The sequence below is a fragment of the Rutilus rutilus genome (assembly GCF_951802725.1).
Source record: "Rutilus rutilus genome assembly, chromosome: 7".
NCBI lineage: Eukaryota > Metazoa > Chordata > Actinopteri > Cypriniformes > Leuciscidae > Rutilus > Rutilus rutilus.
Genome location: NC_140221.1, coordinates 16,867,192 through 16,877,768, shown reverse-complemented (window position 1 = coordinate 16,877,768; position 10,577 = coordinate 16,867,192). Strand labels below are relative to the sequence as shown.

Here is a 10,577-nt window from a genome sequence, read left to right as displayed (position 1 = left end):
TATATATATATATATATATATATATATATATATATATATTAATTAATGACTCAACATCATGTCACCTGTAAGACTTCGTTCAACTTCGGAGCACAAATGAAGATCTTTCTGATTAAATTAAATGAAACGCGCGTTCACGAGAGCATCACATTCACAACGCATGCGACGAGAGCTGACGCAAGATTCATATTTTGTAGATAAAGTGGTAGCCTAAATTATAATTTTTTTCCGCGTACAAAGCACTCGCGTCGCCTCATAAAATTGAGGTTAAACCACTGCAGTCGATTACTTTAATTATTAATTATTACTCTTAATGAATTATTCTACCTTTATGGGGTTTGAAAGTGGTAGTTTCATGGCTGTCAACGAAGGGACAGAAAGCTCTCAGATTTCATCAAAAACATTTGTGTTCCGAAGATGAACGAAGCTTCATCTTCGATAGCTCTTTGATACCAATCTTTCATTTGAAAGCCGTTTCTAGCATCTGTAAAACCGCATTCTTCCATCTTAAAAATATATATAAATTATGACTATGCTTTCAATGAAAAATGCGGAACAGTTAGTTCATGCGTTGTTGACCTCAAGGCTATTACTGTAATGCTTTACTGGGTGGTTGCCCTGCACGCTTAATAAACAAACTACAGCTGGTCCAAAACGCAGCAGCTCAAGTTCTTACTAGAACCAGGAAGTATGACCATATTAGCCCGGTTCTGTTAACACTGCATTGGCTCCCTAACATTGTATACATTTAAAAATATTGCTGACTACTTACAAAGCACTAAATGGTTTAGCTCTCCACTACTTGAGCGAGCTCTTAACGCATTATAGTCCTTCACGTCTACTGCGATCTCAAAATTCCGGCCAGTTGATAATACCTATCAAAATCGACTGCTGGCGGTAGATCCTTTTCCTAATTAGCAACTTTGGAACAGTCTTCCTTACATTGTCCGGGAAGCAGACACACTCTGTCAGTTTAAATCTAAAAACGCATCTCTTTTACCTGGCATTCATATAGAACATTATACATTTCTATTATTCAAATCAGTTAAATGATTATTAGGCTGCACAGATTAGGTCAGCCGGAACTGGGAACACTTCCTATAACACCTGATGTACTCGTTACATCATAGGAAGAATGGCATCTATGCTAATGTTAGTCTTTCTGTTTATTCCGAGGTTTACTGAAGTCAACCGGATCTGGGCCGTATCCAGATCAGATGGTGGACTTGCGCCTGGACCTATCCATGACGCATCCCTGAAGTGCAGCCTCATCAGCCCTGTGAAGGCCTCATCGACACGACAGCCATCGGCACTGATCCTCAACAAACTCGTCTCCATACCGGCGTGACTCCGACTTCCAACCAGATGGAACTGGATAATATTCTGAATGTTCTGATCCAATCTGACTTCTGACCTGTAATGCTGCCTGAATCATAATCATACACTGTTCGCTCGTTGGCCAGAGGAGAACTGGCCTGACTGAGCCTGGGTTCTCCCAAGGTTTTTTTCTCCATTCTGTCACCTGATGGAGTTTTGGTTCCTTGCCACTGTTGCCTTGGCTTTTGGCTTGCTTAGCTGTGGACATATAATATTTAACAATATTATTGATCTGCCTTACTTAAGGTGGACGATGACGCAATGTTCTTCTAGAAACAAACTTTGTTGTGTTATTTTCATGTTATCACTGTGAAGCTGCTTTGATACAATCTGTATTGTAAAAAGCGCTATATAAAAGACATGAGGGTGCTTCGCATGCTATCGGAAATGTCATACTTCCCACTGCCGCATTAAGTGCTTTGTGTTGGAAACAATAGGAATATGGAGGACACCAGGTTTATTCTTGCTTATTTATAAGGAAAATCTTATTACAGCCAAAATTATATTTAGCATCCCATTCATTGACAACCATAAATATTCACCACGCAATAGGCTAGTCAGCTTGCTGAAGATTCTGGAATTTCGGTCATTTTCGCTGTGTAAAACATAATACGCTTCAAATGATTATATGTAAATGTACTGCTTTAACGACAAGTCGATGTAGCTGGTGTGGAAAAACCTAATAAATAGGCTACCAGTCACAGCAGCAATCGTTCTCCCCTTCGCCATATTTAAAGTTAAGGTCCCGCCCAACTCGGGAACTTGGGTATCAAAATAATCCCAGAGCTTCCCAGTGGTAAATACAATTTGAGAGGGTGATATTGTCCAATTTTTAACTATGGAAACCAATTTTTGGGTGAACTAACCCTTTAACCCTTTCTCCAATAAGCGCATGCAATGAGACCTGTTTTCCTGCTTGTTCATGTGACGTTCGGCATAAAGCCGAAAAACAGAGTAGTCCATATGCACATCACACAAACCTCTAAACTCTTTACATGTGGTATCCATGGCAACCTTGAATTGAATCTCTTTGAATAATCGACAGCTTCATTGATTTTCAAGGTTGACCAATGAGAACTATTTACTAACACAGTCGAGACATTGATTGGCCGTCAAGGGAGCAGATGCTGACCTCTATATTGAAGAGGTCTCAGAGAGCGTCATTACATTCTCTCTCAATCAATACACAGCTCAGATGTAAACACCAATCCTGTCTAAAGGCCAAAAGAGGTGAATAATGTGGGGGATGAGTGATGACAGTTCACTTCACAACTAAAAATGCTTTCTTTAAATCAAATATAGCCTTAGTATTTGCTACTATTTACTTTTATATGCAAGTTGGCAAGCTGTGTCAAGTGAAAGAATATTTCGGTCTGCCAAATATAGTCGTTTTGAGAGAAAATAATCAAATAAAAAGGGTGTATACATGAGCTGCTTAATCTATAACAATTTGGATTGCATGATATATAATGAATTTGCTCATTGATTATAAAGATGAACAAGTTATAGGCTACTAAATGGATGGATGTTGAAAATCAATTAGTGTTTGCTTAAACATAAAGAAACCAACAATGAAAATGTCAAGGACAAATGAAGATTTATATGATAGTAGCTAAATATATATAATACCTGAACAAAAGAATTTACATAAAAATAAGGACTTATTACACTTTAAGTAAGTAAGTAAGTAAATAAATAAATAAAGTTTTATGGTACAAGCAAACAGATAAAATTATAAAAATTTTAAGACAGAAGGAAACAGAAAAACAATTAATTGTTTTACACTACAAAAAAAAAAATAATAAATAAAATAAACATTTTGCGCTACAAGCAGGCATAATTAAAAAAAAAAAAAAAAATCGTTTAATGGTACAAGCAAACAAAAAAATACATATTTTAAGATACAGGCAAACAGAAATAAATAAATAATTAATTCATTAATTAATATACCTTTTACAATACAAATAAATAAATACAAATGAATAAATATTTTGTGTTACAAGCAAACATAAATAAATAAATATTTTAAGATACAGGCAAACAGAAATAAATAAATAAATAAATAATTCATTAATTAATATACCTTTTACAATACAAATAAATAAATAAATACAAATTAATAAATATTTTGTGTTACAAGCAAACATAAATAAATAAATATTTTGGAATAAACGCAAACAGATAAAATAAATCAATCCACATTTTGCGCTACAAGCATATAGATAAATACAAATAAATTAGTATATACATATTTTGAGCTACAAGCAAACAGAAAATTAATCAATAATTTATTGCTAATAATTAATCATTCATTCATAAACGTTTTGTGCAAAAAATAAACAAATGATTAAAAACAAATAAATATGTTGTGCTACAGGCAAACAAATAAATAAATAAATAAACAAACACTTTGCGCAACAAGTAGAGGGCGCTGTAGAGCAGTCAGCAGGGCAAGTCAGAGCATTTGCTGAGAGCTGAGCACACCGATCATTATCAAAAACTACTGCGGGAGTCTAACAAGACTCACATCACACTCGCTTAACTCCGATCAAACACGTCCAGAACCAGAAACGCCAGAGTCTGCATATCCCTGGATATTTGCCCTGCACGACCGCTCGGGTCCGGCGTGTCATCTAAAGCAGGACTTTGGAAATTATTAAGGATCGTAAGAGCAGATTTGTTTTCTCCGCAGTGGGAAGGCTCGATCCACCCCCGAGTCTGATGATTTGAGAGGGAAGCAATGCAGCGCTGTGACTGTGACTGTACACCATATTCCCGCTTCAATCCACACTTCATCTGAATCTGCAGACGCACTCCACTGATCGACCGCGAATACAACACTCTTCATGTCTGTTTTTCTGTTTTCAAAAACAAATCTCACCCGAGATTGCGACTGACGCCATTTTAAAGCGATAAAAAGCCGTTTGCTTGAGTTTGAGGGATTGTAAAGTGCTTGTCATAATCTAGTGTATGGATTTACTCTCGTAGACTTCAGCAGCAGCAGCAGCTTCAGAAATGGGTGAGTTTACCTCTTCCCTCCTTAAACCACCACACTTCAACGTGCAGTTTTTATTTATTTATTATAATCCCATTTATTTACGTTTCTGTGGAATTGCAGCTGTAATTGAACTGACATGATTAAAACGATGGGGTTGTTTTGAATTAGGTAACGCACTTAAAAACTGCAGAGCTCCATTTTAACCTGAAGAAAAAAAAGTGGACTATCGCTTGTCTGCCTTTACATGGCACACTCTAGTATATTGGTTTAATTTGACCTCAGTAACCAACGTATTCATCAGTTCTTATGGAAATCATTGTTGGGTAACAGAGTAAGTTACAGAAGGTGAATGTTTATCTAACTCACCCTGAAGGACAGCAGCATTTGCGACAGTGGGAGAAATATACCCATTGCTGTGTGATTTTGATCTATACATATAGTGGCATATTCAAACGAAGAGACATTATTCAGCGTAATTTACTGTAATCGTGGCCATGCATCAGTTTCCCGCTGATAGAGAGTAGGCGTGTGTTTGCACTGTCAAGCGCCTATAGTAATTTCCACTATAAGCCACCGTGTAGGCTTGCTTTCCATGTCACTTGTGTTCTTACTCATTAAATACTTGCATGTGTCTCAAAACCTTGCGGGCTGCCTACCCAGACAGCGTTTGTGGGCATTTGAACGTCATGTGCTGCCCCAAGATGCTGTCAAGAATGAGTCTCACTACTAGGTTTTGAGACACATCAGCGTTTTGCGTGTAATGGGTAGCAATGATGAAACTGTTGATCTAAGTGTTTGGTTTCCTATCTGATCTGTCATGAGGTTTGCATGGGCAAATTAACCTTTGCTGACATTTACCAAGATCAGATATTGTTCAGAACCTGAATTTAAGGGATTGCTGTATTTATTAATGTTCTTCATACTCAGCCTATCTGAGCTTTGATTAGTATCCTGCCCATCATTTGATTGGCTGAAATCCTTGCCTAATTGCAGAAAGAGGAGGAGCTATGACAAGGTGATTTGGTGGGTTTTCTCAGCATCTTTGACTCCAAAATCGCATACTGTCTTGAGTAGGTACTTATTCTGAATAATAACGACCACTAAAAAAGTATGCGTGTAGCATGTAATCCATACGTACTACATTTCACCATGTTGTCATCATCATGTGACCTTCCAGCATCAGTTGCGTCGCTTCACCTCTATTCATGAATCCTTTCCCGTGGCCTCATGGAATAGTAAAGTGTGTATCGTAAGCATACTTCAGCATCTCGCCGGAAGAAGTATGGCATCCGGGTACTTTTTTGCCTTCTCATTTATAAGTACTGTGAATTCAGACATAGGCCTACTTCTTTTGTCACATACTGTTTTTCGCCTACTATTTAGTAGGGAAGTATGCGATTTTTAGATAGAGCCAGAATGTTCTCTAGGGGAAATTAAAGTCACCACGAAATAAAAATGGACAAATCTTATTTTTATATGGAATAATGCAGTGTTTATTATAAATGATTGATCAGTGCACATCATTATTGTTGTTTTTTTGCTCTTGTAATCTTTAATCAGAATGACTTATCTTCCTCTCTCAACGACATCTATTCTTTCTGACACGGCGGGAAAATAGTCCATCACCTCCATAAACCTGTCACTCACATGATATGTTTTGAATATCACACCTTAAAGGGATAGTTCACCCTAAAATTAAAATTCTGCCTAAAAGATGTCTCAATATTTTTTAGCGCAATTTTCCACCGGACAAAATTGCGATTGTTAACTCATGATTTCTGTTCTGTCTGTGCGCACCAATCTTGCACTTCTATCTACTCCTCAACCAGACCACCTAGAGACTTCGGGTTTTCGGCATTATGTTAAGGAAGGTCTAATCTCGGGAACGCACAAAAAAAAATCCAGGAAAAGATTTTGGATTTCCTGGAAATTCCAGAAAAAATTCATTTTTTTGCAAATTTCTCGGCAACCATAATAGCTATCGAGTTGAAACAAATTGCAATCGATAGCTTCTAAAATTTACAATAATATTAGAAAAAAAGATTTGATCAAAAATCTTTCCTTTATGCTTCAAAAATTGAATTTTGAGTGTTGTGATCCCATGACGTGAGAAAATTGCGCTAAAACACTCACTGAGTTTTTATTACTTGTTTGTCTATACCATGGAAATCATTGGTAACCAAAACTGATTAGTTACCAGCATTCTTCAAATTGTATCATTTTTATTTACCACAGCAGCAAGTTAATGATGACTGAATTTTCATTTAATTTTCAAATGCATAGAGACATGCTTTCAATATTTATGCTCGAATATTGAACTTCTGAAGAGGAAGATGGCATTTAGCCTAAATCAATGCTTTGGTTGCGTCAGAGTTTGGTCAGAAGCTTTGGTTAAACCTTTATCCTCGCTGAGGCCTTATGAAATGGTTGAACTGAATTGAAGGTCTGTGGTCAGAATCAGAAATGGAGGTTGTGGAGTTTTGGTACAATACAAAATGTTGATTTGAGTGCAGTAGTTCTGGCTATGAGTATATCACTGTATAGTTGTTTCAAAATGGAAGAGAAACTGTTCTGAAAGTCTTCATCGTTTCATAGAAAGCCAATGGAAAAACCCAGGTCAAATGAGGAGACCGATCCATTTATCAAAACACAAACACATCTACTTATGGAGCGCTTGCCTACAAAAAGATTCCAGAAAACCTATTGTATCTGTATACAGAGTATACGATTACACAAAAGAACCACAGTATTTGAGCAAAGGATAAATCCAAAGTGATGTTTATGTGTGTGAATGGAGCTCCCTCTGTTCCTGGCTATGGCTAGTTGCATTGGAGGACAGCCAAGTCCTGACAGGAGACAAAGGAAAGAGGGAGATATCCAAGGACATATCTAATTTTTGGCAGCCGTTCCAAACCAAATATCAGAACAAGAACACCTTTTGGCAGGGAGCTACAGGGGGAGGAGGGCCGTTTCATTTTTTTGCTTTTTTTTTTTTACTACAGCCACTTTGTTTTCACTGCGGTCGAAATTCTGATCTCTCCTCAGTTTAAAATTGACGTTTTGGCCGAAATCCATTTGCTTTTGTCATCGCAGAAAACGAGACAAGGGCGGCTGGTTTTCTGCGAATTCAAGTGGGATTGGCTGCACATTTGGAAACTCTGCTGGAGAAGGATGGTGTTCAGATGTTTCAGTTACTCTGGATGGTTGGCACCAGGGATTGAGATGACGGAGAATTAGCCAATTGTCAGCAGTTTAATTCCGAATGTTAATCCGTCCATTTTGAAATGTGCCCAATCCTTAAATTGGACAAAAAACAGTAAACCTTATCTATTAGTATAGTATTATTTGAATATGTTTCATACCTATGCCAGTTGTGATTTGAACCACACTGAGGTAAACCCTTAATTTAGCTGTTTCTGAAAGGTTGGCGCACACCAAAAGATCTTATCAGATTTTCAAAATGTGAGAGACCACAAACATGACGATAAAAAAATAAATAGATTTAACAGTTTTGTTCCACTAGTGTGTGAAGTGCTGCGATGTGACCAGGAATGCACACCACAAACTAACAGAGTGCCATCTGTGAACATCTCGCAAAATCTCTCACGGTCAAACGTGAGTAAACAAACATGGCGGATGACAGGCAAGAAGAAATGGTGGTAGTGTTGCCTTCGAATGCTTTTTACAGAAAATGCAAAATGCAAAAAAAAAGGTTTGGATGAAGTCGTGTTATGCTTCAATCTTCTGTCAGCTCGCTTTCTGATTGGGTATTGTTTCGTTTCACGTGACAATCTACAGAGTGCGTGCGTGTTTGTCTTTGGGGTCCCCCCTCCACAACAGGATGATCGGAAATATTCAACATGGTGGATATTTATGATTTGAGATTGGTGGGGCCCCGACGTTCTTCCCGAGCAGATTCAAGCACACTTAACACACCTCACACCACAGGAATATTTGATAAGATAATCTGTAGAACCATAAAGATTATCGTGATTTGAACTAGGATTGTCGGAAGGGGAGAATTGGCCCAAAATCTTGTAGTGTGTAGGTGCCTTTAACAGGTAAAATCACAAAAGGGTGGTAGATCACATTTTAACAGCAGCTCTCATCTGTTGAAAACACTGCAAACTAGCAGCAACTAATAGAGTCCTGCAGGAATGACGTATTTTTGTAGGCCAAAACCCAGAAATTAGTTGTTTAACACAAGCTCAAAATATTTTCACTTTTTAGTCTACGACATAAAAATACATCAGTAATACCCCTTTGTGATTTTTGGGTTTCCTTGTCTTGAAAAAGGCAAATAGTGGTTAAATGGGACAACAAAGATTGTCGGGTACATTAAACATCATCACGCTGAACAGGTAAACTCATCTACTACTAATCTGCTTTTACAGCCTTATTGTGTTTAAAATCACGCTCTTGCAAACTCTTCTAACTCAAACTTTGAGGAATTAAAAAAATAAAATAAAGACAGAAAGAGTTGTCGGAAGCTTAATGGTGGTGACGCTGAAGTCTTGGGTGATGCTAACTTTTGGGTTGGACTACAAATATACGTCATCACTGCAGCGCTTCATTACGATTAGCCTACCTCCAAAGTGACCCTTCACTAAGACCTGCCCACCCAACGCTATCTCACGACCAATTCGTACGAATTCGTACGAATTATAAAAAGTTGGCTAATTCGTACGACCTCACTCGTGCAAATTTGTACGATTTGTCTATGGGTAGGTTTAGGGGCGGGGTCAGGGGTAGGTCATTCGTATGAATTCATACGAATTGGCCAATTCGTAAAATATGTACGATTTTGAAAAAACGAGTCAGGTCGTATGAATTCGTACGAATAAGCCACCTCGTAGAATTTGTACGTTTTCCCGTGAGATCGTTTTCGTTTTCCACCTTCATTACTGTTGACGCTAGGCTGCCTTAAGGCCCGTTCACACCAAGAACGATAACTATAAAGATAACTATATTAGCGTCCACACCAGTGGCCGTGGCCGATATCGTTCTGTTTATTCTAAGCATGTGCTTGTCTGTCACTTTAAATGTTCGAGCTCGTTACAGCAGGATGGATTCTGATTGGCTGTCAATGTTTTTATCGTTCATCAGCTGGATAAAAATCGTTCTGAAAGCGATTCCAACGATATCGTTTCTCTGTGCCATTATCATTAAAGCCATTCTTTAATATTGAGAATGATTTTTTTGAACTATATCTTTATAGTTATCGTCCTTGGTGTGAACAGGCCCTTACACAGCATTCCATGGGAAAAAACAGGACATTAACATGTGATTTTTCAGTAAAATATGCTCATGAAATAAATGGATATTATTCTGAGGGCTGGAATGAAGTGTGACATTGCTAAGGATTTTTATCTGCTGTTTTTTTCACACAAAAATGAGAATCATTTACTTACCCTCATGTTGTTACAAATGTATGACATTATGTTCACCTTCGAAAAGGAAACATTTTATGATATCTGAGAGGTTTCTGACCCTCTCCATTCCATCAAAACTTTGTCTTTTCAAGAAGTTCATATAGAGATCATAAAGGTAATCCACTTGAATCAAGTGGTTTAATAATCAAGTGGCCTTCTGAATTGCTTTGTATGATGAACATTTATTCAAAATTTGTATTTTTCAATTCACATTTAACCACTGATCAATGCGCACAAAGAAAGTCAGATATAATGAACAGAAGCTGAAACATGCAGAATGAGTTTTTTTTTCTTGTGCATCAGTCAAGTATGGTCAAGCTTTTGATTATCATATTGTATGTGCTCTATTTATGTGCATTGATCAGTGTTTACATTTAAATAAAATCCTAAATTAAATCTGTTCATCATATAAAGAGGTTGTGTCTCTTCAGAAGACTTGGATTAAACTGCTTTGTCTTTATAAACATTTTAATGTGTGGAACTTTTGTTTGTTTGGACATTCAATGGAGGGACAAAAAGGATGAGAGAATATTAAAACTGATTTAATTTGTGTTTAGAAAATGAATGAAAGTTCATGAGTTACATTGACAAGAATTTCTATGCAAGTGAATGGAGGGAGATTGACTCCCTTCTGAAGAATGTTTATACCCCATCCATTCATAGTCCGCAATTTTGGTTATGAGTAAGGGTGGATCGATTACGAAAATACATCAATTTGCATGGAATGCATCGCACTGTTTACATTCATCCCTAATCGCCAGTAATGTTTC

At 37.3% G+C, this 10,577-nt stretch overlaps 1 protein-coding gene across 1 annotated transcript in view; it reads left to right on the top strand.

Annotated features, from left to right (window-relative positions):
* Window positions 1–3,800: 3,800 nt before the first annotated feature.
* The window catches only part of setbp1 (SET binding protein 1), a 72,497-nt gene continuing 65,720 nt past the window's right edge, over window positions 3,801–10,577 (top strand). Inside the window, exon 1 of the mRNA XM_084415217.1 lies at window positions 3,801–4,396. The gene's annotated coding sequence lies outside the window, so the exon portion shown is untranslated. The remainder of the gene's footprint in view (window positions 4,397–10,577) is intronic.